The sequence below is a fragment of the Lynx canadensis genome, chromosome C2 (genome assembly GCF_007474595.2).
Source record: "Lynx canadensis isolate LIC74 chromosome C2, mLynCan4.pri.v2, whole genome shotgun sequence".
In the NCBI taxonomy this organism is placed as follows: Eukaryota; Metazoa; Chordata; class Mammalia; order Carnivora; family Felidae; genus Lynx; species Lynx canadensis.
In genome coordinates, this window is record NC_044311.2 from 69,649,359 (window position 1) to 69,676,392 (window position 27,034).

The following is a 27,034-nucleotide window of genomic DNA, read 5'->3' on the forward strand; positions in this document are numbered from 1 at the left end:
TACCAAATAAAGACGGTTAAACGACAATCTTACATATATCTTATATACATACATATACACAAACCCATCTAGGGATTTTTTTTAATTTGATAAATGTTTATTTAACACAATTTTCCATTTGCTATATTCTAAGTTATGCTTTACTGCTTTTCTGTTCTGTCTTCCTATTATCTCGATAACCCAAAACCAGTTCTTGCCTTTCTTTTTCATGTGGTTATCTTAGCTAGTCTATGTGCCCTTTAGGTTTTCTTTTCCCCAAAACCCTTGCTGGAGAGAGATTTCTACTACCAGTGGGCAAACATTATTTCCTGCATCTACTTCACATGTACCTTATGAACACGTTAGGTTAATTCCATTTTCAATTAATAAAATACAAGTCAAAGACTTTGAATTCAGTAGTAAGCATGTATAAGCATTCATAAAAGATAATTATTGTAAAATGACAATCAACACCAGATTGATTCCCCCAAGCCCCAAGGCCATGAATATCCAAAAGGCAGTCAACAGTTCAAGCAACATATACAGCAGTTTATTTTCCCCTCTTTTTAAGTTGTTTTGTTTGTTTGTTTTGAGAGAGAGTGAGCACAAGCAGGGAAGGGGAGAAGGGGGGAGGGGGGGAGAGGGAGAAAGAGGGAGAGGGAGAAAAAGAGAGAGAGGGATAGGGGGAAGGAGGGGGAGAGGGGGAAAGAGAGAGAGAAAATCCCAAGCAGGCTCCACATCATCAGCCCAGAGCCTGAATGTGGGGCTGGAACTCAAGAACCATGAGATCATAACCTGAGCCAAACCAAGAGTCCAATGCTTAACCAACTGAGCCACCCAGGCGCCTTTATGTTCCCCTCTCCGGGAACTAAATTTTACACATACATGTAGACAGACAGACAGACAGACAGAGACACACACACACACACACACACACACACACACACACACACAATACAGTTATTTAACAGGGAAAATATGCTGATTTATTTAAATTAGGGGAAAAATGCAAACAGATCAACCTAGAAAAAATGCATTTCTTTGATTTCATACTGTATTCATTAGATCGAAGACACACAGTGTAAAACCAGGATTTGTCTTATCATTAGTGTTGGCCAGCTAGCATCATGGCGGATCTGTCCGAGCTTGTATGTATGCAACCAGCATCAATATTTGTAGACTGGCAGTCAGCCACTTGGGAGAAAAGCCCTGAAACAATAGTTAGCCACTCTTTTAAACCTTATATACCAAATCCAGCAACTTAGAAAAACCCTGAAACAATAAGGTCACTCTTTTAAACTCTAAGCTATAAAGAAAAAAAAAAATAAGCTGGTCAACCTAATTGCAAAGTCAGCTTAAGAGCATAGCACCAATGGCTTTTAGTTCTTCTCTGGATTCTTTTAAGAAATGTTCCCCACCAAATGCAAATTGGTACAGCCAGTGAGAAAAACAGTATGGAGGTTCCTAAAAAAGTTAAAAATAGAACTACCCTATGATCAGCAATCACACTACAGGGTATTTACCCAAATAATACAAAAATACTAATCCAAAGGGATACATGCACCCGATGTTTATAGCAGAATCATTTACAATAGCCAAATTATGGAAATAGCCCAAGTGTCCAGTGATTGATAAATACATAAAGATATGGTGTGTAGGTGTACACACACACACACACACACACACACACACACCACGGAGTATTTTTCAGATTAGCCATAAAAAAAGAATGAAATCTTGCAATGACATGGATGGAGCTAGAGTACTATGCTAAGCGAAATGAATCAGAGAAAGACAAATACCATATGATTTCACTCATATGCAGAATTTAAGAAACAGAACAAATGAGCAAAGAAATAAAGAAAAATGAGAGAAAGGCAAACCAAGAAACAGACTCTTAAATACAGAGAACAAACTGATGGTGACCAAAAGGAGGTGGGTGGGGCGATGCATAAAACAGGTGATGGGGATTAAGGAAGGGCACTTGCTGTGATGAGCACCGGTGCCAGGTGCCACTTGGATGTGTTAAATCACTCACTATATCGCACACCTAAAACTAATATTACACTGTACATTAACGAACTGGAATTTAAATAAAAACTAAAAAAAAATGTTCCCCACTAACATTCTTCAGGCAAAGAAGACAATAGAAAAACACACTAAGAAGTCAAAAAGTGACCCAGGAGTCCTATTCGAAATGTGGAAACTTAGGGGAAATACTTGATTTATTTCATCTATATTTCCCTACTCATTTATCTGGAAGTATAGTATATATTAGAAAAAACTAAAGCTGTAAGTTTAAGATAAAGATTCTAAGTGGTAAAAAAAAAAAAACTCGTGTCAGTTTCACAATATTTTTCCTATTTTGTGGGAGTACACAAAGTAACAGAATATCTTACATTTGGTGGCACATCACATTCACTGAAATACGGTAACCTCAGAATGAACAAGCAAGACCTTTCAAAGTACACCACAAAACTCGGAAACAATTTGGAAACAACAAAAATTTTGATCAAAAATTTTCCTTTCAAGTATGCTTATGTAGGGGAACCTGGGTGGCACCGTCAGTTAAGTGTCTGCATCTTGATTTCAGCTCAAGTTATGATCTCAGTTCATGAGACTGAGCACCACATCGGGCTCTGCACTGACACCTCAGAACCTGCCTGGGATTTTCTCTCTCCCTTGCTCTCTTTTTCTGCCCCTCCTCTGCAGATGCATGCACGTGCTCTCTCTCTCTCTTTCTCAAAATAAACAAACATAAAAAATAATAAAGTCGGTTTATTTGAATTTTTGCCAGGACATCAAAAGACATATAGCAAATCAATAAACATCCGGAGGGCACCTGGCTGGCTCAGTCAGTAGAGCAGGCAACTCCTGATCTTGGGGTTACAGATTTGAGCCCTGTGTTGGGTATACGGATTACTTAAAACCTTAAAAAAACAAAACTGCAAACTCTTATCACAATAGGTGTTATCAAAATATATTTAAAAACAAAAAAGTTCCTGGGACACCTCGGTGACCCAGTCAGTTCAGCATCTTGGTTTCAGCTAAGGACGTGGTCTCACGGTTCCTTAGTTCAAGCCCTGCATCAGGCTCCACGCTGCTGGTGCACAGCCTGCTTGAGATTGTCTCTCTCCATCCCCTGCAATGTCCTTACCTGCTCTCATATGTGCACGAGGGCTCTCTCTCTCTCTCTCTCTCAAAATAAACATTTTAAAAAAAGCTCCTACAGATCATGCTAAGATCCATCACCCAGTTAAAGAATATGTATCAACAGTAAACTCATGAAAAGGCACTCAACTTCATTTAGTCACCAAGAAAATTCAAATTATAACCACAATGACATACCACTACACTCCTGCCAGAATGCCTAAAACTAAAAGGACAGATATGAAGTGATAGCAAAGATACAGAGCAACTGCAAGTCTCAAACACTGCTAGTGAAGTACAGATTCATACAATCACTTTGGGGAACTGTTTTTCAGTATCTACTAAAGTTTGACATGTACCTATACCCTATATCCCATCGATTCCATTTCTAATATACCAAAAAGCAGGTACTCAAATCTTCCAAAACACATACACAGGAATATTAACTGAAGTTTTATTCAAAACAGCTCAAAGGTGAAAAATCCAAATGTCTGTCCTTCCACCCACACACACCACAAAAAAATAAGTGTTATATCCATACAGATAGCAATTGGGGGGGGGGGGGCTACTGCTTGACACCACAGAGATGATGGCTCACAGCTTTATGAAACTCTATATGGTGAATACAGGTCAGCAGATTGGTTCCTTTTGGTGGGAGAGAGACTGGAAGAAGAGTACAAAGGTGTCTGCCAGATGGCAGGAAATGTTCTGTATCTTGATCTTCATGGTAGGTACATGTGTGTATGTATACTCCAATACAAATTCATGGACATGACCAATTTATGGTAAGAGAAATCAGAAAAGTGATTACCTGAAGTGGGGAGAAAGGAAAATTGAATGGAGGGGGGGCCTGAAGGAACTTCTTTCTGGGTGATGGAAATGCTCTATATTTTGACTGGGATGAATTATATCATCATATAAAGCTGTCAAAATTCACCAAAACTGTACACTTAAAATCTTTCTATTGAGAGTAAATTATACTTCAACTAAAAGAAAGTTTACAGAGTTATACATTTAAAATGTATGTACTTTACCTTATGTAACTTATGCCACAATAAAAAATGGTAGAAGAATCCAAAAAATAGTTCAATAGAAGAAATGACTCAAATATATAAAAGATGCTCAACCTCACTCAAAATAGAAAACCAGGGGCGCCTGGCTGGCTCAGTCAGTGAGCTGGCTGAGCATGCTGGCTCAGCATGCAACTCCTAACCCCAGGGTTGTTAAGTTCTAAGCCCCAAGTCAGGCACAGAGTTTACTTAAAAAATAATTTTAGGGGCGCCTGGGTGGCTCCGTCGGTTAAGCGGCCGACTTCGGCTCAGGTCACGATCTCACCGTCCGTGAGTTCGAGCCCCGCGTCGGGCTCTGTGCTGCCAGCTCAGAGCCTGGAGCCTGTTTCGGATTCTGTGTCTCCCTCTCTCTGACCCTCCCCTGTTCATGCTCTGTCTCTCTCTGTCTCAAAAATAAATAAACGGTAAAAAAAAAAAAAAAAAAAAAAAAATAATAATAATAATTTTAGAAAGATGCTAAAATATCATCTTTACTATCAGATTAGGGAAGATCAAAACATTTGGCAACACTATGTTGGCAAGAGTGTGGGCAAAGAGACTCGAGCTGGGAGCAGGAGTATAAACTGGGGCAGCCTCTGTGAAGTCCGTCTGGCAGTAGTTATCCTACGTGCAAACATACACATCCTTTGATCCAGCAGTTCCACTTCTTGTGATTTATCATCAGATATCCTTGCATGCATACACAATGATAAATGTACCAAGGTGACTCACTGCAACACTGTTTGTAACAGCAACAGTCTTAAGAACCTGAATATCCATCAACTAGGAGAACCAGCTCAATTATGGTATATCCATACAGGGGCGCCTGGGTGGCTCAGTCAGTTGAGCATCCAACTTCAGCTCAGGTCATGATCTGAGTTCCTAAGTTCAAGTCCCACATCGGGCTCTGTGCTGACAGCTCAGAGCCTGGAACCTGCTTCAGATTCTGTGTCTCCCTCTCTCTCTGCCCCTCCCCCACTCACACTCTTGTCTCTCTTCCTCAAAATTAAATAAACATTAAAAAAAAGATTTTAAAAAATTATGGTATATCCATACAATAAAATACCTTGCCACCATTTTAAAACAAGCAGGGGTCGGGGGGGAGGAAGGCTCTTTATGTGTTGACTTAAAATACACAGTAACTAGTAAAAAAAAGAAAAAAAAGGGGCGCCTGGGTGGCGCAGTCGGTTAAGCGTCCGACTTCAGCCAGGTCACGATCTCACAGTCCGTGAGTTCGAGCCCCGCGTCAGGCTCTGGGCTGATGGCTCGGAGCCTGGAGCCTGTTTCCGATTCTGTGTCTCCCTCTCTCTCTGCCCCTCCCCCGTTCATGCTCTGTCTCTCTCTGTCCCAAAAATAAATAAACGTTGGAAAAAAAAAATTAAAAAAAAAAAAAAAAGAGAAAAAAAAGGAAGATAGAACAGAGTGACTGGTATCCTACCATTTGTGTTTAAAACAATATTGAGAAGAGGGTATGAAGTAAATACTTACTGGCTTTCTACATACTATACAGTATTTCTCTGGAAAGACACAGAGGAAACTAGTAACACTGACTGACTCCAGGAAAGTAACTGAATAGTTTGGGGGACTGGGGGAACAAAAGGAGAAAAAATACTTTTGACTTTTTTTTAACAATGTGAATGTATTACCTAGTCAAATCATCTTTGAAGCAGTTATCAGCTTCACTTCCCATGTATCAATCACTTGTTATACACACAAAGACATACTTGTATAAAAGTACAAAATGTATAATGATCATAGATTCTCCCAAAAAAGTACCTAAATCTGGATTCAAGTTATTTTGTTGTTATATTTTTAATCCTTAAAAACTATCAACAGTCTGGGGAGCGTGGGTGGCGCAGTCGGTTAAGCGTCTAGCTTCAGCTCAGGTCACGATCTCACTGCTCATGTGTTCGAGTCCCGAGACAGCTCAGAGCCTGGAGCCTACTTCAGATTCTGTGTCTCCCCCTCTCTGCCCCTCCTCCACTTGAGCGCTCTTTCTCTCTCTCTCTCAAAAATAATAAACATTAAAAAATTTAAAAAAAAAACTTCTAAAAAGTATCAATAGTCTGAATTGAAGTGATTACAACTGAACAGTAAATATTCAGCACTTTGTCCAAGCCTGAAAAAGACATATACGTGTAAGACATAAACCTCTAAAAACATACCCTACTATCCCCATAACCAGTTACTCATCTTAAATTAAGCAATTAGCTTTTAATCATTCTGTCCCCTGACAATTTACTTTCCCTTATTAATTTTGGTATTCTTGAATCCCTGAAACTCAAATGCATGTTTACATATGTATACATTATATATGTCCTTTAGAAAAATGAAAACTTCACTTCAGTTGTTAATGCAGTGATGGTATTTACACTTTATTATTTTCTTGGATAATACTGATCATTAGTCGATAGAGAAAAAAATGGAGATTTACCACTTCAGTATGTTCAAACATCAGTAAGGCTGAATCTTATGGATAGTAATTTCCTTAAAGACTTTAAATCTAAAGTTATACCTTGTATAATCATCAGTCTAAAGAAAAAATAATTACATCCACCCTACAACCAAAAAATAGCTAAATCTCTAAATCTTAACTATTCATGCTTTAAAAAAAAAACACTATTTTGATGTGTTCAAATTAAGTTATTAAAAAAAAAAACCAAATTCACCTTTCAGTTACATTTCTCCAAGAAATATCATTAAAGAGCCAAACCTAAAGAGTCGTGCACATATGCTAAATAAACAACTGTAACAGAACAATTCTCCCACATTAACACATCTTGGAAACTATGCTACATACGCTAGCCAGCACCACCGTAAAACCAGGAGCTATTGTAACTGGATGTCAACAGAGAAAGACACCCATTTCCAGTAATGGAGTGAGCATACAATTTTTCAGCTGGTAAAATACAGAACCTGTATTTGCATGTATGTTTCCAAAAACTAATCCTGGCCCTTTCCTCACTAGTCAAAAAAGCCAGCAGCTCTAAAAGATGTAAGAGACTAAGATCAAGATTGCAAATGAGCGATGAACAGAAAGATCAGGAGGTGTAAGTATCCAGTGACCACCTCCTCAAATCCCTCCCCCTATCACTTCCCTTCATTCTCTTTGACAGCCCAGTGAATGCCAAGTGTGGTCACCAAACCAGCAATATCAGCATCAGTATCACCTAGGAATCTACTAGGAATGCAAATTCTCAGGCTCCAACTCAGATCTAATGAATCAGAAGCTCTGGGGGTGGAGTTGAGCAATCTTAAAACATGTTAATAAGCTCTCCTGGTGATCCACATAAAGTCTGAGAACCATGGTCACAGTTCTTAATTAAGACTTTCACTTCTCAACTCTGTCGTAGCAATAGCCTCTTCGAAGTCAACATACCCTCCAAGGTGCTGTCAGGATGGCTTGATTACATTACCTTCCAACTCAAATTCCTTCAAAAGGTCCCTCAACTCTCCAAAGCCTTAGCTTACCCACAAGACTCTCATGATATCGATCCTGCCACCACTTCCTCCCATCCCCTCCACCACCACCCCGCATAGTCAGGTGTTTACCTATAGATCTAATTCATAAATTATCAACCCTAGTAGTCTTTTCACTGCTATTCCTCTTCATGGAATGGCTTCCCTTCCTCCTACCTTTCCTCTACCTCCCCACTCAACCCCCTATCTAGCTAAGATGTAGTCATTTTTCAAGACTCGCTCTATACTCTACCTGGCCCAACAGTGGGTTAAGTACTCCCTCCCATAGGCTCCTAAAAAAACCTATGTAATCTTGACTGAGTTCTTATTATTCCCTGTTGACCTGTGCACAGTACTTGGCATATAATAAGCACTCAATAAAGTATGTTGGGAGTGAGGAGAAATCTGTCTTTCTTATATCTATCGAGACTCCTTGGTATCAAAAGTTCTTCTTATGTGTGTAAGAATGCTGACACATACACACCTTTAAAAGTTTGCTAAATGAATACATGGGGTTCAGAATCCTTAAGAAATTTTTGTTGCAGAACCACAAGCCAATATGGATACTTTGTAAAATACGAAGACATTACTACCAGGGCGCCTGGGTGACCCAGTCGGTTAAGCATCTGACTTCAGCTCAAGTCATGATCTCACAGTTTGTGAGTTCAAGCACCACGTCAGGCTCTGTGGTGACAGCTCAGAGCCTGAAGCCTATTCGGATTCTGTGTTTCCCTGTCTCTCTGCTCTTCTCCCGCTCACGCTCTCTCTCTTGCTCTCTCTCACAAATAAACATTAAAAAAAATTTTTTAAGACGTTACTTTCCACACTAGAAAAAAATGTTGTTGTGATTTTAATAACAGGAAGCCAGGGCTTCTTGGAGAAGTGGCTTATGCCAAGGCTAGGAGAGGGAACATGCAAGAGGAGTCTGGAGCATTCTGTGTATCAGAAAGAACATGATTACAAATACACAGGATGGGTCATGTCAGAAGGACACAAGAGCCTGAATGAGCTCCCAGTGGCCAATGGTGGAACACCCTGAGCAAGAACAAAATAAAAATCCACAAGTCCACAATTAACACAAATAACTGAAAAATTAAATGAAGGAAAGAAACAAATCTGCATGGAAAAAAGTTCAATTAATACATGTAGAAGACATGAAGGAACTAGAAAATCCCCATTAGACCACCACCACAGTGATCACTACTGCAAACAAGATCCCACTAATGAATGCTAAAATTACTGAGTGAAACCTACACAGCCTCAGAGTATCTCCCCAAAGTATTTTTTTACGATTTTTTAAAAAGTTTATTTGAGAGTGCGCATAAGAGCACGTGCAAATGCGTACACACACACACACACACACACACACACACACACACACCCAGGGAGAGGGGCAGAGAGAGAGAAACAGAGAGAATCCTTAGGGGGCTGAGCAGTGAGATCATGACCGGAGTTGAAATCCAGGGTCAAATGCTTAACTGACTGAGCCACCCAGACATCCCTCCCCAAAATTTCTTATTACTGTAGTAACTTTAACATATGTCCACAAACTCTCGGATACATTTCCATCTAGGAGATGGAACTTAATGTCCCTCCCTTGAATGAGGGTTGAAATTATTGACTCACTTCTAATGAAAAGAATATGGAAAATGGAAAAAGTAATTTCATAGTAAAGGAATCTACCAGACACGACTTAAATAAGGGATGAAGATTAACACCACCAGTAATAATTGACAGTATTATTGTATGTAAATATTGGTATGTACCCTTGGATGCTATGAGACAGGGACCTACATCACCTGTGCGGCATTATTCTGCAAGTATCCATAACTTCAGTCCATCATTAAAAATATACAAACCAGTATTCTTCAAGGTCATGAAAAACAAGAAAGACTGATGAACTGTCATAGATCAGAGGAGATTAATGAAACAACTAAATGCAATATGGGATCCTGGATTGGATACTGAAGAGAAAAAACATTAATGGGAAAAGTTGGGAATATCCAAATAAAGTTTGTAGTTTAGTTTAATATTATACCAATGTTAATTTCTTAAATTTGCTAATAAATGTACCATATGTAATCTTATTATGTAAGATTTTAAGAGTGAAGGGTACACACAGCAATTTTGTACTATCTTTGCAACTCTTCCATAAATCTAAAATTATTTTAAAATAGCTAATTTTTTGAAAAACTATTTATGTAATTTTAACTAAACAGTACTTTAGATCAGCTTTCTAAAGTTATCAAACCAAGATTCTTATGACTTTTATATTAACATAAAATCCTTAGGAAAGTTTTTATATATCAAGTGATTACGAAATAAAGTGATTAACCTAAAACTCCATAAAAATTACACCCAATAAACTAGTTACACTATAACAATCCATTTTTCTTGTGACTATTCTCAAATAAGCATCTAATTTAATTACCATTTGGTTAAGATATCATGACAAGGGGATTTCCCATTCCCATGCAGCAATTTCCCCCTCCTTGTGTTGCCCTCAAGCTTTTGTCCATTAGTTATTTGGATTGTCAAATTAATTCCCCATCTCCACAGACCCCCATTCTTCATACCCCGGTTCTCCACAAGAGGAGGAGCAAGCCAGAGAGAAAAAAATTTGGATGCTTAGCTCTTTTTACTCTCTCCTGAATTTCCAAATGCTTCCTTTCAGAATTCACAAATGCAGTCCAGTTTTCAATACTCTCGGAATTATGTGGTGTCATTCTCACCCATCATACTATCAGCTCAACTTTCTCCCAACCAGAGCTCAGCCCCTTTCCCTCTCAAACCATCATCTCACCCTTCATGCTCTACATCATCTGAGGCTGAAACATAATTCTGCTGTTCTCCTTAAAGTCCTTCACAAGTTTCCTGTCACAGAAGAAATGTCCAAACCCCTTAACACAGCAAACATGTCACTTAATGATACGACCCCTGCTTGCCTTTCCTGTTTGTTCTCACCACTCTACGAGTTACAAACCATACGCTACACATAAACAAAACTTTTCCAGAAAAAAAACAACTTGTTGGCATCTTTAATGCCCTCCTGTCATACCACTCACATATCTGTTTTTTGCTGTAAATTTTTTTAAAATTTTTTTAATGTTTATTTATTTTTGAGAGAGAGAGACAGAGGGAGACAGACAGACAGAGCGTGAACAGGGGAGGAGCATATAGGGAGACAGAATCAGAAGTAGGCTCCAGGCTCTGAGCTGTCAGCACAGAGCCCAACACAGGGCTTGAACTCACAAACCGCAAGATCATGACCTGAGCTGAAGCCCAGACATTTAACCGACTAAGCCACCCAGGTGCCCCTCGCTGTAAATTTTTTTTAACATACACAGCTTCTCAATTAGTAGTTAATATGGGCGACACTTGAAATGTATTTCAGTAGTTAAAAAAATTACTCAAAATATAGCATTTTCTCATTGTACTTCAGAGACGTGTATCTTTAGTACAATTTCAAAAATGTATAGCACACAAAGATAAAACCTAAATTGCTAAAAAATTTACTGACTGGAACATTCAGAAATCATACAATTAAAATAAGGGCATTAAAGAAAAAAACTGTCGTAAACATGTTTGTTGCTATTCCTTTTAGTTTTCACTACAGTGAAATGGGATATAACAAATGCACCTGAACTCTGATTAATGGATAAAAACAGACGTTTCTTCTTCAGATATCTAAAAAATATTTTCTCTGAGAATAATCTGTTCAAAACTGAGAAGACATCAGAGAAATGTAAATGTTATTAGAAAAATCCAATTCAGGTAATAACTAACCTGAAAAAATCAGCACTGTACATTTCCCATTTGACTGAACACTAACTTAATTTTTATTTTTGAATGTTTTTCAGTGAGAGAGAGAGAATGGACACACGAGCAGGGGAGGGACAGAGAGAAGGAGGCAGAGGATCAGAAGCAGGCTCTGCTCTGACAGCAGAGAACCTAATGCAGGGCTCGAACTCACAAACCAGGACATCACGATCTGAGCCAATGTCGGAGGCTTAACCGACTGAGCCACCCAGGCCCCTAACTTAATTTTTAAATTATATGTGCAATCATAGGATCAAAGAATATTAGATGCAGAAGAGACTTCAGAGACCCAGTTCAATGTTCTCAAGATGAAGCAACTGAAGTCCACGAAAATTAATTTCTATTAGGTCACAAAAAAGCTTTGTCTACAAGGCTAACGATTTTTATTTTAAGTGAACTGATGAAGTATTGCTCAAAATAACTTCAGAATATACAACTCATTAATTTTGCTATATGCTAAATTTGAATATCTGGTTAGGACAAACAAGGGTAGTTATCTTCTTCAAGGTTTAAAATATCCGCGGGGCGCCTGGGTGGCGCAGTCGGTTAAGCGTCCGACTTCAGCCAGGTCACGATCTCGCGGTCCGTGAGTTCGAGCCCCGCGTCAGGCTCTGGGCTGATGGCTCAGAGCCTGGAGCCTGTTTCCGATTCTGTGTCTCCCTCTCTCTCTGCCCCTCCCCCGTTCATGCTCTGTCTCTCTCTGTCCCAAAAATAAATAAACGTTGAAAAAAATAAAAAAAAAAAAATAAAATAAAATAAAATATCCCCTAAATATATATAATTAACCCGTTGATAATTTTCTAATGCTTGCCCTCAAATTTAGGCTTCCGTTACCTGTAAAATTAGCAGAAATAATGTGAAAAACAAAACCAAAATAAATAACATCAATTTTTTTAGTATGTAACTCGTTTTGAAAAGATAAATTCATTTGAACACCCATATTAGTTATAGACAGCGTACATAAAATTATAAATACTACCACATGAGGAATCCCAACTTTTCATTTTAAAAAACAACACATATTTAAAACATTGAGAACAACAAAATATATGCCAGTTCTGGTTGAAAGAGAATTTTATGGGGACAGTCCATCACGGATTAAATGCACAACCTTCCCAACTATAAATGGATGCACATTTTGGTGTGGGGGGAGGGGAAGAGAGGCTGTCTGTCCAGCGGCTCCCTGGTACTCAAATGTCATTCCCACTGCTCTACTGGAAAGTGGCAGCCATAGTTTCTAAATGGCCTCTGGCCATGATGGGCACCTTCCCAAACCAAGCTCATCACTACTTCAAGATCTTTCCTGATGAGATAAATAGGTAGTCCCTCCTCTACAGCAGGGGAAAACAACGGATAAAAACTCTGGCACTGACAAGTTAAATTTTCTACCATGTGAAGAAAGTTAATCTTCTCAAAGAATGAAACTAACCTACCAGAACACACACACACACACACACACACACACACACACACACACACACTCTGTCAACAGAGATTTCTGGTGATATTCAAATGGCTCTAGTTCTTGCTGTGCCTAAAGCCTTGCAGACCCCATGCTCTTCCCACAGTTCAATCCATTTTGGGATTCTATTGCCAAGGAATCCCTCTCTTTGGCTTAAGCTAACTTGAACTGACTATCTATTGTACACCTACGAGTTCTAATTCATATACCAACTTGGTGAAGTTAGCCTAGATTAATCGCAATAGCACAGGTAAATGGAATTAAAAGCAAATTACAGAATCTCTTTAACCTGTAAAAAACATAAATAGGAATATCTAGCTCTCATCACATAACTTGAATGAAATATGTATTTTAACTTAAAACGAAAGTGTTAACTTCTTAAAATCTAACATTTTATGGTAACAGAAGCACATATTCAAATTTGCTCATCAATTATCCATTTACCTGTTTTTTCCAGATTGATTCAAATACCATCTGTAGTAGTTCCTCCAAGAAAAGCATACAGCACTCACATATACATCCCTGGGATTCCAAACAGTAAATGCAATAAGCCTCTTTTGACCCTCCCCTAAATGCTGATTTTTAATGAATTATTTCCAGTATTCTACTGTAAGGAGGAAACAAGTTAAAGCTATCAGCTGGTTACAAAAGCATTTCTGAGCAAACAATTCACTCAAATATTTACTGAACACCTACCAGTCCTGTTTTGTCCTGGAGTGACAAGACAGAACCCATCCCTGTTCTCATGGAGTGTAAATTCCAGAGGTGAATAAAACAAACAAAAAGAAACAATGATCAAAGCTATTTCAGAGAGACTAAATGTTATGAGGAAAATACGAGGGTCCTGCAACTGAAAAAGGCTAAGGAGTGAGCAGCTATTTCAGTGTGACCTCTCAGGTGGTGGCACTGGAAGTGAAATCTGAATGACATAAAAAAATTAGCCATATGACAATCTCAGGGCAAAGCCTGAGGCAGAGAGCAAAGCAATTAAGGCACTGAGACAGGAACAAGCTTGTTCAGTGGGAATGGAGCTGGTATGTCTGGGCACAGTGAACGAGGGGAAGACGGGCAATGTGAAACAGGAGAAGGTTTGTGAGGTGGTCACAGAGCAGATTATGTGGTGGGGGGTTCCTGACAAGCTAAGGAAGGACTTTTGGATTTCACCCTGAGTGTGAAGAAAAACCCACAGGATAGGGAATAGGGAAGAAAACTGACATTTAGTGAGCATCTTTCATAGTGCCAAAGTAAACAGCATATAAGAATGTTTCCACCACGTATGCTATAAAACAACAGATGCATTTCTGTAAATTATACTGTATGCACTTATCATACTTATCAAAGGTCATTAGTATGCTGTTACAATAAAAAAAAAAAAAGTCACTTTTCCTGTTACTACCAGTTCTCACTTGTAGGAAATCACCTCTACGTTGATTTGTCAGACCAAATGAACCAACCAATATTATCTACTACAGAACATACATGAGTCATCTAGAATAAAATGCAAGAAGGGCAAACGAGACTAGATGAAATAAAGACAGTCAGCTATTCACGAGTACAGGACCCAAAAACAGGCAACAAAGCAAGTAGAGAAGCACCAAATTAGAAAACATACCCACATTCAAGAAGCAGAGGGTCCATGGATACAGAAGATTGTTATCTACTTAAACAAAAAATACTCTCCTACAGATGAGTAGACAAAGGGTAAAAAACACAAAAGCTTCTAAAGTAAATTCTCTGTTCTTTTCATTTCATAATACCTTGCCTGTTTCAACAACATTCAGAGAAAAGTAAAAATACTATCTTTTAAATGCACCACCCTTGGTAACTTTTTAAATCTGTTGATGAATTTTAAAGCATTTATAAATACAAATATTTATGAAAATATCACTAAAATACTGTGTCAAGCATTGTACCTACCAGATGCTAAGGATAAAGATGGGTGAAACACAACTGTTCCCAAAGAAGGCTTTTGCCTAGTGAGACAGGACTCAACAAGTAACTCAAAGGGAGATCTGTGCTAGAAGCAGATGATTAGTGGTCACAGGCCAGGACGTCAACTTAAGACTGTCACAGAAAGAAGCTTAACCTTCAATCTGATGGTGTAACTTCATTCAGCCAAAATGTTGTGGTATGTCAGTTTTTAAACACTGTAAAACAATCTATACAAACTTCTTCTCTAATGAAATAGAAAAATCTTACTATAATGGTTATTATTTTGTTACTATTCTTTGTGAAAAGCAGTCAGGGTTCTTAATCCAGAGATGTTGGCAGATTAATCCTCCCAAAAATCTTACATTCACATTTATTAGCAATCAAATGTCTTTATTCTTCGTATCTTACTTTGAATGCACACTTTGGGGGATTAGAACTTCAGAATCCTAATAGAGCCTCAGAAAACTACCTAAAGAAATCAGCACCAATAAATGTGACTTACCTATGCTCTATCATTCACAACGACAATTTGATTCTAATTTTTAGTACTGACTCTAAATCCATAAAACTTAGAGAATGATAATTCTACACTACTTTAAACCAGTATTTTTTAAATTTGGTAAATAAAATCATTTTCAATTCATAAATTTATAGAAGCATGTTTTTAAATGAAAGATTATAGAAAATGCCTATACTAGCTATTAAAGCAAAACTTCAGTATTTTTGCACATATACATATCCTGTTACGTCTTATATATTTCTCAGTGAAAGTCCAAGTCTGCATAACATGCAACATGCATATTTGAAATAACTGATCCATACAAGCAACATCCACTGGGGAGCCAGAGAGGAGTGTTTCATTTCCCAGAGAACAGAAAAGGAGTGGAGAGTCCATTCCAGAAAGTAAAAAGACTATTTTTTTTAGGAAAAGCAGTAACTTTTTTTTTCTCGAATATCAAGAGGTAACCAAAAATATTTAAAAATTACTGTAAAACAACATATACGGATGCCTGGGTGGCTCGATCAGTTGAGCGTCCAACTCTTGGTTTCAGCTCAGGTCATGATTGCACAATTCTGTGAGTTCAAGCACCATACTGGGCTCTGCACTGACAGCACAGAGCCTGCTGCTTGGTATTCTCTCTCTCCCTCTCTCTCTACCCTTTCCCAACTGTGCTCTCTCCAAATAAATAAACTTAAAATATATATATGTACTAGATACATAACAAAGGCACACAGTACACATTCTGTTTTTATTTTTTTAAGTTTTATTTTTATTTAAGCAATCTCTACACCCAACATCAAGACCCTCACATCAAGATTCGCATGCTCCTCTGACTGAGCCAGCCAGGCGCCCCCAAGTTCTCATTTTAGAGTGAGCAACATGGGAATGCAAGCTGGTGCAGTCACTCTGGAAAACAGTATGGAAGTTCCTCAAAAAACTAAAAATAGAACTACCCTACAACCCAGCAGTTGCACTACTAGGCATTTATCCACGGGATACAGGTGCGCTGTTTCAAAGGGACACCTGCACCCCCATGTTTATAGCAGCACTATCCACAATAGCCAAAGTATGGAAAGAGCCCAAATGTCCACCAATGGATGAATGGATAAAGAAGATGTGGTGTGTATACACACACACACACACACACACAATGGAGCATTACTTGGCAATCAAAAGGAATGAAATCTTGCCATTTGCAACTACATAGATGGAAATGGAGGGTATTATGCTAAGTGAAATTAGTCAAAGAAAGACAAAAATAATATGACTTCACTCATATGAGGACTTTAAGAGACAAAACAGATGAGCATAAAGGAAGGGAAACAAAAATAATATAAAAACAGGGAGGGGGACAAAACAGAGGAGACTCATAAATATGGAGAACAAACTGAGGGTTCCTGGAGGGGTTGTGGGAGGGGGGGATGAGCTAAATGGGTAAGGGGCACTAAGGAATCTACTCCTGAAATCATTGTCGCACTATATGCTAACTAATTTGGATGTAAATTTAAAAAATAAAAAATAAAATTAAATAAATAAAATAGCTTCCAGATTAAAAAAAGAAAAAGAAGAGTGAGCAACAAAAGCTCAGTCACAAAATACAGAACTGGGAATTCTGGCCATCCAGTTCTCTGCAGTTGCCACAGGAAGCCCTGACAGGTTTACAAGGGGGAGTGTCACTTTTCTGCCTCTCTCTACAGCTGTTACTGCTGCACTTAACAAAGCCACCAAGTAGTAGCAAGCATTACTTCCCATGTGCCAGGCCCTATGGTAACTGCTTTACACATATTCACACTTGAATCCTCACAAGTGTTCTATGACACATGTATTAATTACTCCTTATTTCCATTTTTCAGAGTGGAAACTGGAATTACCTAATTTTCCAGAGCCATACAACTAATAAGTAGGGGTGACAAACCAGCCATGCCGGACTCCAGACAACCGAGCTCTTCGCCACAGCAACATACTACAGTAAGAGTTAACTGCCTAAGATCAGACACTTACCCTGCCTAGCAATCTTATCACTAAAGAGAGAAGCACTGCTCCCAGGGAAACAGGTCACACGGTCAAGTCACAGTGAAGCAGAATTAAAGGCACAAAAACAGATGCTACCTTTCTCTGAGACTTTCCAGCTTAAGTTGAAAATGAGGAGCACAACTAGAACACCCTTTAGAATAAACTAAACATTCAATGAACAATTACAAGTGACCCCAACTTATACATACATGTAAATTCCCAAGTCAGGGATTGTGTAGTATCAAAACCCAGTTCCACAAATCCCATTATACCAAAAACTATCACAATTATTAAAAATCAACTACTAAACTATGAGAAATACAATTTTCACTTGATTTCCAAACCCTTGGCAAAACACCTTTGAAATCAGACCAACACCTACATACATCTGTACAGCCAGTATCTCCTTCTAATATTTGCACTGAATTTCTAATTATCGACCTTGGATAGGACTTGAAAATCACCAAGTCACTATTACTAAATAGTTCAAGTGGTCTGCTGACCCAATCATGGAACAGACCAACGCTTTTTAATCATAGTGGCTCTAATTTTCCCAACAAATCTGACAAATTAAGTGTTTGCAGAAATATACACAATTCCAGCTCTTCAAGAACTGTCTGAGAAGCATAGGAAAAATTAAGTTTTCGCTCTTCTTCTGACTGTCCAAATTGAAAGAAATAGAAAGATTAAGAATTCTTAACCGGATGCCTTGATTTTTCACAATCAATACTTTTTTTAAAATGGTAATACTGACATAGCAAGATTCAAACATTTCAAAAGGTTATACATGAAAATAAGTTTCTCCCACATCTGACCACATGATCTCCCCATCCCAACCTCACCCCCTAAAATCACTGTTACTAGTCTCTTGTGTATCTTTCTGTAGTCATCCTAAACACATAAAACAAACATACATACACACAACTCATACACTCTCCCATCATGTCTGTGTCCTCCTCACTGCCCTTCTCCCCTTTTGCAAGCTAAAATGTCAGCAGACTACAACATCCTCTGCCTGTTTTTTCACTTAAATGTATCTTTGAGAACCTACAAATACTAACAAGAAAGTTATAAACATTAATTCTAAACAAATCTGTAAAGGAACACTTCACACAAAACAACTCTCAACAGATGTTAAAACTGGTGACCTCTGCTAGCAGGATAAAAGGAAAGCCAAGGTCAAAGAAGTAATCCCCCAACCATGAGGGCCTTTTAGTTCTCACAGAATAGGAAAACTACTTCCCTGACACAGTTAACAGACTGCAATCCTAAACTCAGTCTAGGATCTCACAAAGATACACTGTTTACTAAAGAAAACAGAGAAAGGTGATTTAAAGAAAACCCATTACTTTAGTGGGAGAAAACTTAAGTATAAAAGGTGCCTAAGAACTATACTAAAGCTACATATAGCATCTAAAAATTCACACATGTATGATAAATTCTATTCCATAAAAGAACAATTACACAGGGAAAAAAAGACATTAAGGAAATTCATTCATTATCTATTTCCATTACCTTATTTCAGAAACCCAAAGCAGATGACCCAATTGCCTTATACTGAAAGTTAATGACATCTGATAGCCAAAAAATAGAAATGGAACAAAATCAGTATACATTCTACCCAATTAGCTTGTTCAAATTAAGAGGAAAGCATAAAACACCTCTCACTAACCCATAAGCTGTATTCTACTAGCAGTTGAAGGTAACTAGCAAAATATACCATTACTATAAATTCTCTGGAGGTGTCTGCTTATGCTAATGCCAAATGCTTTCTATTATTCTATGTAAGGTTAAAGATTTTTAGCCATTAAGCATATTTTCCATGTAGATCTCCCTCAAAAAAATTACATAAATGACAGAATCTCCAAATTTTAACACAGGAATTGACTATACAAGTATTGCTTGAAAGGATGAACTAGCTTTACATAACACTTCATTTGAACCTCTTCAGTTGCATTTCTAAAAACTAAATGATTTACCCTTGTAACTATGGCTTTGCAAAAAATGATAAAAATTTATTTGCTTAATACTGAATCCATATTAATATACTAGCCACCATTTAAGTGGATAACAGTAACAACAAAGCAGCAAACATCCACTTAACTGATTATCTATCTCATTACAATGTCCTATCACACAATGTGCTGGAAAGGACACAATGAAAAAAAATGAAAGAAAAGGACTAATTACCACCTTTGAACTCGGACAAAATAGATATCAAGAAGTACACTGGTATCTAGTTCCTAAAAAGTAAAAATTATTCACTACTTTTAAGGTATTTAAAATTTTAAATGTCTCATTAAAAAAAAAAATGTTTGAGAGTCCAGAGTACAATTTTATATGAAAAAGAATTATTCTATTAAGAGACTGGAAGCACCATCTCTGACCCTTGCTTTCCATGTTCTCCTCTGTTCTACCACCTGAAAAAAACTTACAATTGCTTAAGAGGAAAACAGATGGCAAACTCCTCAGTTTAAACATTCACTACCTATTCTTCCTCATTCAAAGTATTCATCTCACATTCTTTAATCTGGATACTCTTTGTATATTTACTGAAATTTAATTGTTGGTCTTTCAACACGACCTATACAGTTTGTATTAATTCTAAATTAACATAAGCTCTTACAGGGGCGCGTGGATGGGTCAGTTAAGTGTCAACTTCAGCTCAGGTCGTGATCTTGTGGTTTGAACCCCGCGTGGGGCTCTGTGCTGACAGCTCAGGGCCTGGAGCCTGCTTGGGGTTCTGTGCCTCCCTCTCTCTCTGCCCCTCCCCCACTGGTGCTTTGTCTCTCTCAAGAAATTAAATAAATAAAAAAGTATAAGCTCTTAGAAAGCAGGGGGACAAGCAGCTCATTTTGTTTGATGCAAATAAAATCATGCTGAGAACCTCATATTTAAATATTAAAAAATTCAACAGGATATAATACCAAATCAGTTGCTTTAGAATAAATTACCCAGGTTGTGAAGAACTAATATGGCACCCAGCCTTACCATAAAAACCTACTGAAGAGACGGTTATGGTAACTTTCTTCTGGTAGACTGAACCCACCTACACCATAAAATAGACACACTCTACACTGAATGTTAATACCTTCACAGTAATGACTCAAATGAGACTCCAATGTGGTCAAGATGCTAAAAACACAATCTTATTTAGGCACACTACAGAGAAAATAATGAGCAAAAAAGCCAGAGAGGTTAAGAAAATAAAGTACAAAATCCTAAGTTTCATTATAACTGCCACAAATGCAACCAAATAAAGCCAACTAAGGGTGACAGGATTCCCAACTAGACTAGATTCCTCACCAAAATCATGGCTACAATTCCAGGACCAAGATTTTTTTCTCTTCCTTGTCAACACTGGTAGCATTAAAATTCAAATTAACAGTTAAGTGCTGCTACAGCACACCTCAACCTTGAAGGTCTAAGTCCAACAGAAGCTTCGGCCACATCAACAGTAGTATAGGACCCATCACCACTTATTTTACCATGGGCACTTGTAGAAAGAAACAATCCATTGTAATATGAAGATAGTATGGTACAAAAATCAAAAATTCTGCTAATACCAGAAGAAAAAAAGCCCTTTCCTTCAAGAAATGTAACATGTAGTTGGGGCTAGGATAAACAAACCCATGAAATAATAATTATGGAGGTTGTGATAGTCATTAAACACGATGGTATCTCAGTGAAGAAACATCCTGAGTCGAGATAGCCAGAAACAGCTTCAGGGAAGGTGGACTGAAACTAGACTATAAAAAAGACAAAGGGAAGGACAAGCATGAGTGAAAAGCAGAAGAGTAACGTGTATGTCAAAACTGCAGTATCTGATAGGCAGGCCAGAATCACAGTTTGGGAGAAGAGAGGGAGCTATAGCTGAATAGGTAAAATAGAGCCTTAAAAAGCCAGACTGAAGCTTATGAACCCTATCCAGTTGGCAAAGGGAAGCCATTATGGGTTCTCCACAGCAAAGGAACTGACACGATGAAATCAGTATTTTAAATAAATCACACTGCCAAGCAGTTACAGAAGACAGAATGGAGAAGAAAGCCTGCTCAGAGCAACCTACTAGAAAATTAATGCAATAATCCAGACCTAAAATCATTCATTCAGTCTTTCGTTCATTCACTGTGAAGCAGTAGACTGCTAGCTAAGAACACTGGCCTAGAATCAGACACACGGGGCCTAAACCCCTCTGTGTGCCCCTTACTACTGAGCCTTGGCTTCCTCACTGTTAAAATCAAGGTATCAGCCACTCAGATTGTCCAAGTCCCTGTCAAAGCAGCTGTGTGGTCCTGACCCATAAATTCTATTAGTAGTTAACATCACTGCTGAATTAATAGTAAAAATGGGAAGTGAAAATAAGACAATGCTTAGAGATGTATCAGAGCAACAGAACTTCCAAGTAGAACTGTCTTGACAGCAGCTGAAAATATGGAACAAGAACACAGGTGAAAGGTCAAGGCTACAGAAAACAATGATCCACTTAAAGTCATCACTCCAATCTAAAAAGGAGATCCTAGGTACTTGCCAGATCCAGCCCTGAAAAACAAAATTCCTTTATTTAAAGAGTTGGAAAATGTTCCAAATGGTGGGAGATTTAAAAAGTACAAGTAACAAAAGAACAGCAATAAAAGTCAGACAAAAGACCCAACACTGGGGGCGCCTCCGTACCCCAAACATCCAGCTCTTGATTTCAGCTCAGGTCATGATACCAGGGTCATGAGATGGAGCCCCAAGTCCCCTTGTCGATGGCTGTGGAGACTGCTTAGGATTCTCTCCCTCCCTCTCTCTACCCCTCCCTAACTTGGGTGCTCAGGCACACACCCTCATTCTCAAAAAAAAAAAAAAAAAAAGGCGAAAGACCCAGCACTAGCACTGTCACCATACAATGCTTGATATTGTTCCTAGTTTTAAAATCAAATCTAATTCTTCAAGGTTAAGTCTTCAATCACAACTTCAAGAGCAAATACATTAAGTTTATTTCAAATATTTTACCCAGGAAACTCAGGAAATAAAACTACTAAATATTTTCTATGACACGGTCCCACTAAAATAAAGAACAAATAAAATGTAATACAAAGAAACAAACTTCAAATCCAAACCCAACATCATCATCTTTAACAGCTTACATTTCCATGATACTTGTATGTCAAGTATTATTCTCAGCACTTTACACATACAATTCTCTCAATCTTTTCAACTCTAGAAGCTGACAGTCCACATCATGCAGAAGAGGAAACAAAGAGGGAGTCACTCCCCTTAAGGTTGCATAGGCAGTAAGGAATGGAGCTGGAGTTTGAACCCAGGCAGTTTGCTTCAAAGACCCCCGATGGAACACTATGCTACACAAAAAGACTTAACGTGACATTCTTACACAAGTTTTGAGGAATACATACTCTGAGGATGAGGATAGTTAAACATACTCTTACTTGCTTTTCCTTGTTAATTTTAGGCATGGAACCATATTTTCTTTTTTCTACTGGCAGTACTTGGAAAGGCTACTTCACTGCTGTCCATCTTAAAGGTAGGAAACAGAGCAGTTGGCAAGAGGATTGCATCTTATTAAATGGTTCTAGAGAGTTAAAGACGATGTAGGTAGGACTCCTATGAATTTCATTTATCCATGCAATTACTTGACCCAGTTAATAGAGATGCCCAACTACAGAATTATAAACGCTAATTTTTTCCAAGGACATCTGACAAAACAGCTGGAAAAATCTGGCACAGCTACACTCATCCAGAAGGAGCACAGACTAGGACTTAGACCTACATTAGAACCCTAATGCATCATTTGATCATTCTGTGGCCTAGGACAGAATTAACTCTGCACCACTGTTTCATCATCCAGTACTACCCACTTCATAAGATTAGCCTGAGGTATACATGACAGAGAAAGCACCTCACACCTTTCCTAGATCATAACCCAAGCAAAGTCTCTTTCCTCTGGCTCTTCATAACAGGGCAATTAATTGTACTCTTACAGAGTCTAATCCTGCAGGTGTTGGAGAGTAAACCTCTCCAGCATCAGCTTTTTTTTTTTTTAATTCAAGTTTCTGTTGGTGATAGAACAGGCGATACCACCATGATGGTCTCCAAACTGAACCATACTCTTACTAACTCACACTACACAGCTCTGGGTCCTAACCCCTCTATACTATGGGGATGTATAAATGGCTCTGTTAGCTGATTTTTTTTGTATTTCAGTGACAAACTACAAATGTTATTTGTGAAATAAGTCAAATTCGCATATACTAGAAAAATACAGTCCCACAGTGCCAATATTTCTGCCATCTCTCTCCCCTGACTTACTGTCACTCACATTCTTTACAATTCTTTTTTTTTTCTAATTTTCTTTTTACATTTATTTATTTGAGAGACAGAGCACAAGTGTAGGAGGTGTAGAAGAGAAGGAGACACAGAATCCGAAGCAGGCTCCAGGCTCCGAGCAAGCATTCAGCAACAGAGCCTGACACAGGGCTCGAACCCGTGAACTGTGAGATCATGACCTGAGTCGAAGTCGGTTGCTGACTGAGCCACCCAGGCACCCTTCCTCTCAATTCTTATATAAAAGACACAGGAATTGAGTAAACCCAACAAATTATTTCTACTAACTCCATCAAAATACATTAAGTCAGAAATTCTTTGTAGTAATACTGTTGGAGTAAATCTTAGAACTCCTGTGTCAGCTACTCAGCTGACAAGGTTGTACTTAAACATCATCGCTATGTAGGAACAGATGTATTTATTCAACAGGTTGTCATTACAAAGGTTCATTAGTCACATCTCTTTTTATCAGTAACCCCTATATTTATATTAAGCTTTTGCCCTTTCTGCTTATTAGCTTGAAAGGCTCTCAGGAAGTAGTTACTTATTCTCCTGGTAGGCACGTATCATGATAATCATGATAAACCTTAATTAGATGTTGAAAACACAAGTAACAAAAAAATTCATGGACACACGTAAAAAGTTATTAAAATGTCTAACACTTCTTTGAGACAACCAATGCAAAAATACAACCTCCACAAGGGGCCACTCCACATATACCACATCTCCCAAATTAATAACTGAAGTTGGTATATGCAAGAAAAGCATTTTATAAACTGATGGTGAGCTTTGCAACAATTTTTAAGTCATTAACAAGTCCATTAAGTTCTGTAACAGTAAGGGAAACTTTTTCCACTTACATATGGTTTTCATCCTCCATACAGTGTACCATTTTGCCCTATAGATCTCATTCTAACTATCCAAATAGCAAAAAAGAGTAGTTATTTGTGGATTTAATGGTTGTGGTTACACAGATCACACAATGCATTATAGCAACACAGGGGAAAAAAAATCATATTCCAAACAGGCAGAAAAACCACAATTTCAGAGCAAAAAGTATAAACACACATCTCACGCCTAACCACTCATAGGCATATTTTCTTTTTGCCACCCTTCCTTCACAGGTAAATGCTAACTATTTCTAGAACCCTCAATGATGATTTCTCAAGCTTGCTTGCCATGAACTCCCATGATACACCCCAACAAACACACTGTTTTCATGGAGACAAAGCTGCCCTATTTCCCTAGACTACAAACTTCTTAAAATGGTGAGAACATACAGTCCCAGGAAATAAGGATTACTAACAAACACCAATGTAGCACAGGTCTTATTTAACAAAAATGAAAATGAACTACACTGAGAAAGCCAAAAAGTCACTCACTGTATCTTCAATGTGTAATTACTGTATTTTTTATAATTTGGTTTAGTAAGTAGATGAAAATACCACAGGGGCCTTATACTATGCAATCTGATAAAGAAGTCTTTGGGAAAAATGGAGAAGAAAAACCATTACTTAATTACATGGGGGGAGGGGAGGTCAGGCAATTCAGACTAGAAATCACCCATCATTTCACCCACCACATTTTACTAACAAGCTTATTTAAATCAGCATAAGGTTCTTGTATGGAAAACAAGGAAGCCAACAGTAAACTTCCCTAAGTCAACTGTAAATGACATACGTGCTAAAACTCTTCACCTTGGTGCACAGTCCAAGATTCTAAGTAAACTCCAGACACTGAGAAAATCTAGCTTTTAACTAGGTCTCAGCACTTGTCATTTGTAATCACCAAATTATTTTAGAGAATGTTATGAGGTAACTTAGTAACAGGAGCATTCTTTAAGAGCCATTTCAACCGAAATTTTACATGAAACACCATTTTCACAACCTAAATTTAATCTCGGTTGCCACTGCAAAGTGATGCCTCTTTCGGCAAATTAGGAACTTCCAAAAATACTGAACATGTTAACACATGCATGGTTTCCCTCGAGCTGCCATTTAAGATTAATAATTTCACTTGAATAAAAGTCGGCTTCTGTTTAAAAAAAAAAAAAAAATGACATCGGTTGCAAAGAGGAAGTTACCGAGAAACCACCCTCACAACGTGGCCTTTACACTGTCAGAAAATAATGTGACTTTGTGCCACCCAAAACTTACCAGGAAGCTGGCAATAACTTTGCCAATTCTACACTTCTGAACCCAACTTCAAAGAGGCTCTAGCAAATACCTCCTTAAGACGATAAAAGGCACTAAGTTACAAATAAACACGTCCGGGAGTGCGGCCCCGCGGCCGCGCGCCCCTCCCCCTCCGGCGCCCCCGCCCGGGACGCGCGGCCCCAACAGCCGCCCGCAGCCCCCAGCACGCCAACCCGGGTCGCCGCGCCTGCACCGGGGACGCGCCTGGGGAGGGGAGCAGATTTCCATTGCTAACAGAATAACGTGCACCGAAAAGATCCCTCTCCTCTGCTAAAAATAGGCTATAAAAGAGTCGGCCTCATGATGGCTCCTTGATTCAATTTGCTGCAAATTCTTTCCTGAAAGCCTCCCCCCCCCCCCCACACACACACACACACACACAAAAAGGGGGTGTAAATGCACGAAGGGTGGAAGCGGGGGAGAAGGCCGAGGCGCACATTTTCGGGGACAACAACATAATAAGGGTGAGGATCCCCGAGATCAGGAAAGGGTAGGGGGTGGGCAGGCACGTGAGCATTTCAAAGAAGCCTGAGAGGAAAAAGGGGGGATGGGGCACCCTAAATGCCTTCCCTGCCTTCCCCTCCCCCACCAAAACCCCAGCTCGCCAAAGGGCCAAGTTGAAAAATGCATGTTCCACTTGTGCCCATCCCCCCGCGGCCCAGCGCCCCCCAGCCGCCTCCGCCCGCGCCCCCCGCCCCGGCCCGCGGCCGCCCCCACCCCGGGGTCCGGCCCCCAGCGCTTACCTGGAAACGGTGGCCTCCGACGCCGCTCCCCCCTCCCGGGAATGGAGGCACAAGGAAATTCCCCTCCTCGCCGCCGCCGCCGCCGCCGCCTCCAACCACCCCCAAAATAACCCCTCCGGGGGGTGAGAGGCAATTATAACCCCGGCGAGCGGAGGGCGCGGGGGATGGGCGCCGGGCGGGCGGGGGCGGGGAGCGCGGCGCGGGTCCCCAGGTGGCGAGCGGAGGTGCTCCCGCCGCGGGGGGAGGGGCGGGGGCGCACGCGGCCGGCGGCGGGGGGAGGCGGCGCGCGGGGGAAGGGCGCGAGCGGGGAGAGGAATTGAGGCAGAAGGTAAAAGCTGTTACTAAGGGAAAGAGCCAAACGGTTCGGAGCAGCCAACGGCTCAGACACTCAACACTGGGGAGAGAGG

At 39.3% G+C, this 27,034-nt stretch overlaps 1 protein-coding gene across 1 annotated transcript in view; it reads right to left on the bottom strand.

The window, feature by feature from the left end:
* Positions 1 to 26,738, bottom strand: part of TBL1XR1 (TBL1X receptor 1) — a 177,782-nt gene extending 151,044 nt beyond the window's left edge. Inside the window, 1 exon segment of the mRNA XM_030330359.1 lies at positions 26,628 to 26,738. The gene's annotated coding sequence lies outside the window, so the exon portion shown is untranslated.
* Between the last annotated feature and the right edge of the window lie 296 nt (positions 26,739 to 27,034).